Source organism: Trachypithecus francoisi, unplaced genomic scaffold, assembly GCF_009764315.1.
Source record: "Trachypithecus francoisi isolate TF-2019V2 unplaced genomic scaffold, Tfra_2.0 Lachesis_group6, whole genome shotgun sequence".
NCBI classification, from domain to species: Eukaryota; Metazoa; Chordata; class Mammalia; order Primates; family Cercopithecidae; genus Trachypithecus; species Trachypithecus francoisi.
In genome coordinates, this window is record NW_022681471.1 from 90,593,533 (window position 1) to 90,599,842 (window position 6,310).

Here is a 6,310-nt window from a genome sequence, read left to right on the forward strand (position 1 = left end):
TTCCTGGAATCTGCATTTTTAACAGATCTTGGGTTCTAACTTTCATAGAAACTTGTCTGAGAGTGGCTAGAGCAGGGGAATAGTCTGCTTTCCCAGCTCCACAGCTTCTTTCTCCTTTGTGAAGGTATAGAAGGGACAGGTTTGTAGTATATAAAATTTTAAAAATTTATGCATGCCCTATTTCATAGTTTGTGCTTTTTGCATCCTGTCTATCTTTATCTTACATGATGCCGCAGGTTCCCTTACATTTTCCTCTACAAGAGTTGTAACATTAGCTTTCACATTGAGTTCTATGAAGCATTTTGAGTTAACTTTTGTGTATGGTGTGAGGCAATGGTTGAGGTTCATTTGTTTGCATGTCAATGTCCAACTCTTCCAGCACCACTCCTGGAATAAAACATCCTTCCCCACTGAATTATCTTGGCACTTTATGGAAAAATCCATTTAACTTGAATGTATAGATCTAGCTTCCAACTGTTGTGCCTTTTCTTCTGCCAATATCACAGTGAAAACTGTGATTAGCACAGTTGTCAAATGCATCTCGATATCAGGTAATGTGAGTCCTCCAATATTCTTTGTCTTTTATAAAATTGTTAGATTATTCTAGTCCCTTTGCTTTCCATATAAATTTTGAAGTCAGCTTGTCATTTTATAGCAACAGGAGGCTGCAGGGATTTTGATTGGTTTACATTGAACATACAGATTATTTGGGAGCAACTGACATATTAATTCTGAGTCTTGCAATCTGTTAAAGTGGCATGTCTCTGTATTTATTTCAAGGAGGTTTCATATTTTTCTCAAATGTTTTTTAGGCTTCTGAGCACGGGTCTTACACATATTTTGTGAAATTTTACCACTACATATTTCATGGGGGTTTTGCTGCTATATTAAGGGATATTGATTTTCAATTTTCAATTGTTTGTTGCTGCCATATAAAAATAACATTGACTTTTTCATGCTCATCTTCTACCATGTTACTTTGCTAAACTCACATATGGGGAAATTCCATTTGGCTATAATGTAAATCTTTTTATATTGCTAGTTTTGAACTCTGGTTAATTGTTTTATACAGAGTTTGTGTCTGTTCGTGAGTTACATTGGTCTGTCATGTTATTTTCTCATAATGTTGTTTGGCTTCGATATCAGGCTGGTGCTTGCTCTGTAAAATGCTTTGGAAAGTGTGGCCTCTCCTCAATTATCTTGAAGTGTGTGGAGAATGGCATTATTTCTTCCAGAAACATTTGGCGGAATTATCCAGTGAAGTCACCAGAAACATGAGGTTTAATTGAGAAATATCTTTACTGTATTTCTTTGTTGCTTTTAGTGAATCCAATTCCTTTAATTGATATATGGCTATATATGTCATTTTTTTTTAACGTTGAATTTATATCATTTTTTGTGGGTATTTAGTAGGTGTATATACCTGTGGGATACTTGACATGTTTTGATGTAGCTTGCAATTTGAAATGAGAACACGATGGAGATTGAGGCATTCCTCCTCTCAAGTATTTATCCACTGAGTTGCAAATAATCCAATTATACTGTTCACATTATTTTAAAATGTACAGTTACCCCCTTTTTTTCTTTTTAGCACTTGTCCACTGTTTATTCATTGGAAGGAAGGCCCGGTCCTAGGTAGACTCAACCTCTCCTGAGGAACCGAGGAGCCAAAGACAGGAGGCTTCCAGAATGCTTAGACTCTGATCCCCCTTACTATCACCCTGAGGCTTGTCTCACCAAAGCCTTCTTCTGTCCATAGTTGTCTCACTGGGTCTACAAGGGAATCCTCCCACAAGTCTGGGGTCCAGTGTGGTCACTCCTGATGGATGTCAAGAAGGGGAAGGCCAGGAACCTAGGGAAATACCTCGTTTGGCCCTACCACAACTGGCCAGAGCAGGACAAACATGCCATGCCGTGTGAGAAGCCCAGTTACCCAGCTGGAAGGAAAGTCAGTCCTGGGCGGGGGGTGGAAGGGGCCAGTCACAAATCCTGGACAGGTAGTGACCTGGGCTCCGCAGGTGAGCTGGGCTCTCATGGCTTTCCCTGCCTTTGGAAACAAGGAGGAGCAGAAGTTTTCTGTGGAAAAAGCCTCCTTTCCTTCCAGAAGTGCTGTTTTATGGCAGCTGTTTTGGCAGTGAGTCTTGTGTCTGTGATGAGGCTGGGTCCTCCTCTTGGCCATGCTCTACAGAAAATGATGGAGCAGGGCAAGCTGTCCTCAGTGAATGTACACCAGAATGGCCTAGACGTGAGCCACACCTTCAGAAACCATACATGCTCCGAGAGCGCTACAGCATCAAGTAAGGCCTATGGACGGTCCCTAACTAAAGGGGATCAGGGAGGTCTCTGGGTCGAGGTACGGGTCTCTGAAAAGAGGGTGAGAGCCCAGCCTACTGCCTGGAGTTCTGGCCTTGGGAAAGGACTGCAGAGGGCCCGGGAATGGGGAGGCTTTCAGGGATGTCCAAGGGGCTCTGAACACCTCTGCTCCTTCCATGAGGGCAAGGAAACGTTGAGCACCCGGACTGCCACCTTAATGTGCTTCCCACAGCACTCAATTGATGGGGCAAGGATGCACAGGAGACCCGCCCCCCCTGCCAGTGCAGTGACCCTGCTGCTCACAGTGTCTGGCTTCCCCACTGCAGGGTTCTGACTCCTCCAGAATGATCCTGCTCCTCTCCTCTGCACAGGAGGCAGAGGCACGTCCCTGCAGGGCACAGAAACCATGTCCTGCCAGAGAGGAGACATCCCACGGCAGGGACTCGGGCTCAGGGCCGGCATCGTGTGCAGACTGGGCCAGGACTGACCTTGGGAGAGAAGATGGGAGCCCCTTCTTCCAGGGGCCACATTCGACTAAGATGAATTGACCCCCATGAGGATCTGCAGGATCTTGTCCGAGGCAGCCTCGTTGGGAAGGGCAGTCTGATCCTGTACAGAGTGGGCCCCCAGCACTACAGACTGAGACCCCAGTAGGCTCTCCTCACTCCACCAGCCGTCAGCCTTCATGGGGCAGGTCCTCCCATGCCTGCTGTCCCCACAGACCCCTTTTGGGCTCATCCTGAGGCTCTGGGACGTCTGCCTTCTGCAGAGTGAGCACATGCTCACAGCCAGGACACACGTGGCATTCAAAGGGCACAGAACCTTGTCCCCATGTGCCTGAGGGTGCTGGGGGAGCACAGAAGACACACCTCAACTGGCCTCAAGGCAGCACTTGCACTGCCCACACGACCCTGTTTTTCCCTCTGTGCTCTGGCCCAGAGGGAAGGCCAAGGCAAGTCAGGCCTGGTGAGCTGCACAGGGCACCGTGAGTCCTTCTAGAAACTGAGCCCATCCCGGACACCACGCAGATGAAAGGCAGGAGTGCAGTGAGCACTCCGCTGCGTGGGCCTTCCCTGCGTCTGTGGCCTCCTGTGCACAGCTGGACCCCAGTGTTGTCCAAAAAGGGCCCAGCACTGCCCTGTGGGAGGTGCCCAGGACAGAAATGAGGTGAAGGCACAGACTCCTTCCAGGAGACCCCACTTGGCCTGATGTGCAACCCCATTCCTAGAACATCTCCTGAAGCTGTCCCTGTTTGACCTGTGGGAGTTCCTTCAGGACGTGCTGTCTCAGGCCTGGGCCCTTGAGGACCACGTGGTGCTCAGGCCCCCATGGCCAAGTTGAGAAGGACACACCGCGACCTGCATCCCACGTGGGCTCCAGCCTTCCGAGTCACCCTCTGAGGCATTAAATCATGGGAAGTGCCCAGGACCCTCCATCCCTACTTCCCGGGCCTTCCTCCTTTTCCTCTTCCTTCTCAAAGAAGTTTCTGAAAACAGCCGGTTGGGACCCAGGGCAGGTGGTAGACTCGCCTCAGTGACAAGGCAGGGGATGAGGGCAAGACCCCTCCAAGCCCCTCTCCCACACCCTTCCCTCCTGGCCTAGAAGAACCCTGGGGGGGCACTGGATGGCTCCATCCCATCTGTGTGAGCCTACACCCACAGCTGACAGCACCAACAGGGCCAGAGAACAGCAGGGGCGCCTCACTCACGAGCACCCCTCCGGGGGTGTCAGGAGAGCAAGCCTTGAGCCAGGGAGTGGAAAGAATCAGTGTCTCAGACCCAGAGAGGATTCAGGGAAATGGTGCAGTAGGCCCCCTGGTGCGGGAACTCATGGCATGGCGTGGATTGTCCGGGATGCCAGAGGAGTCCAGTGTGAAGGAGCTATGGAGACAAATGCTCATCTTAGGTGGCAAGGGGGGCCAGGTGACAGGTAAGGCCTCTCCCAGCTGAGTTCTGGACCAGGGCTGAAGCCCAGACAGAGCAGCCCTGGGGTGAAGGTGTGAGGCCTGGAGCCCCGAGCCAGCCTGAGCCCTGGGGTCCATCTCAGGAGCAACCTGAGGTGCCCTGACAGCACCCATGCCCCAGGCTGCACACACCCCTCGCCCTGGGTTCAGCACCCTGAGGGTGTTTCCTCAATGTCACACCAGGTGGGCCACTAGAGACCCCAAAGCTCCAGGGGCCCAGGTGCATGAGGCCCAGCCATGCAAGGAACAAATGGGCTTGGCGGAGAAGTGGACCAAATCTGCTTTTCTTTCAGCCAAACCCGCAAGATCCCTAGGAAGGTCCTGGGCCTGGACTGTCCCTGGCACCCAGGCCTCGGCGGGCATTCCTCAGCATGGAGACCCTCCCTAAGGGGGATGGGCTGGCCCTCTGTGGTCTACCAGCCCGGGCCCAGAAATCCAGAAGCTGACCCTGAGGCCAAGGCCCAGCAGCATGAGGGGACTTCTGCAGAGCCCAGGGCAGCAGGACACTCTCTGGGGGCTCAGCCACCCAGAGTGCAGCAAGTCTGTTCCTATTTCAGGACAGACCCCGGGATTTGGGGCGATTTCTGTGTCGGTATTCTCTCCCAAAACTCCCCATGTACCTGGGCATCCAGGGCTCATGGTTTCTACAGTGCAGCTTTGAGCAGGCATGTTGAACTCCTATTCCTTCCACATCTGCCCTGGGCACCGCCAGGACCAGCGCACAGGCCCATCCCTGCCAACCCATCAGGACTCCAACAACCAGACCTTGCCCAGCCCACTAAAAACCCAGATGCATTTTGTGGTTGGAAAAAGTCGGAAAAGGTGACCTCAGCCCATGTAAGCAGGCTCCAAAGTGGGCACCAGAGCTGCAAGGCGAGAAGGAGCTCCTGGCAGCACTGGAATAAGCTCTGGCAGGATCCTAGAGTCTGTGGTTCTGTCCTCCTCCTTTTTTTTTGAGTGCTTGGAATTGTCGCCATTTTACGTGGAGTCTGCATCCATGGACAATCAGTTTATTAGAGAACTTCTCAGCACCCACTTCTGTAGCCACCCTGTGGAAAGCTGGATGAAAGGCACACTGCTATCTCTGCACAACAGTGACCATCCAGATGTCACCAACAGTCAGACACAATTTCTTAAATCTGTCTGAGTAATGGTATCCGCCAGATCACCAACATACAGTATGGTGGCAGCCTCTCTGTTGGTGAGTCAAGACGACGCATGGTTGAAGCCTGCTTTAGAAGCTTATCTGCTACAGGGTCACTGTTTCCACAACATCGATCTTTAATATTCTGACCAGCAAGGGGGGGTCATCCGGATCTGCAGGCTTCTCATGTCTTTGCAGACAGTCCTCTCCTTTCACCCAGAAAGAACAAATGTAACGCTTATTCCTCAGGCAATACAGTGTGGTGCGGGCCAGTTTGAGCAGCATCTCACTACTGGATGCGACTTTCCCCTGCAGAACAACTGGCCGTGTTCTACCAGGGTTAGAAATTTCTCTGTCCATATCTGCAGTTGCCTTTAAAGGCAAGTCTGTGTCATGAACCTGTATGGGCAGGGATACTCTAGGTCTAAGAGGCAGGTCTGACAGACATTTCCTGCAGGCTTGGCCCCCTTCAGTCTTCCTGGGATGCATGTGCTCCCCAGGGCACCAGTCAAGCACTGAATGGCCTGACACAGAGTTTACATTTTTTTCTCATAGTTCTCCTTGGTCATGTTTCTCTGAAACATGTCTGGCACAGAATGGAGAAATCGGCATCCTCCCAGTTTTGCCTATTTAAGGTGCTGGAACCCAGAGAGGTCACCATCTTGAGAGGGTCAGCAGGCAGCAGTAGATTTTCAGGTGGGAGAGAGGACCACCACAATCCCACCAGACCCAGCTCTCCTTCCTGGTGCTGTTCTTGAGGGCCTGGATAATTGCCTTTCACCGCACGTGAGTCATCTTTCTTAAGTCAAGGTGAACCTCATTTCCAAGGGATCCCTATTCTTGTAGGACACTCTGTGCTTCCTGGTCTCTCCGGGAGCTGGTTAAAACTC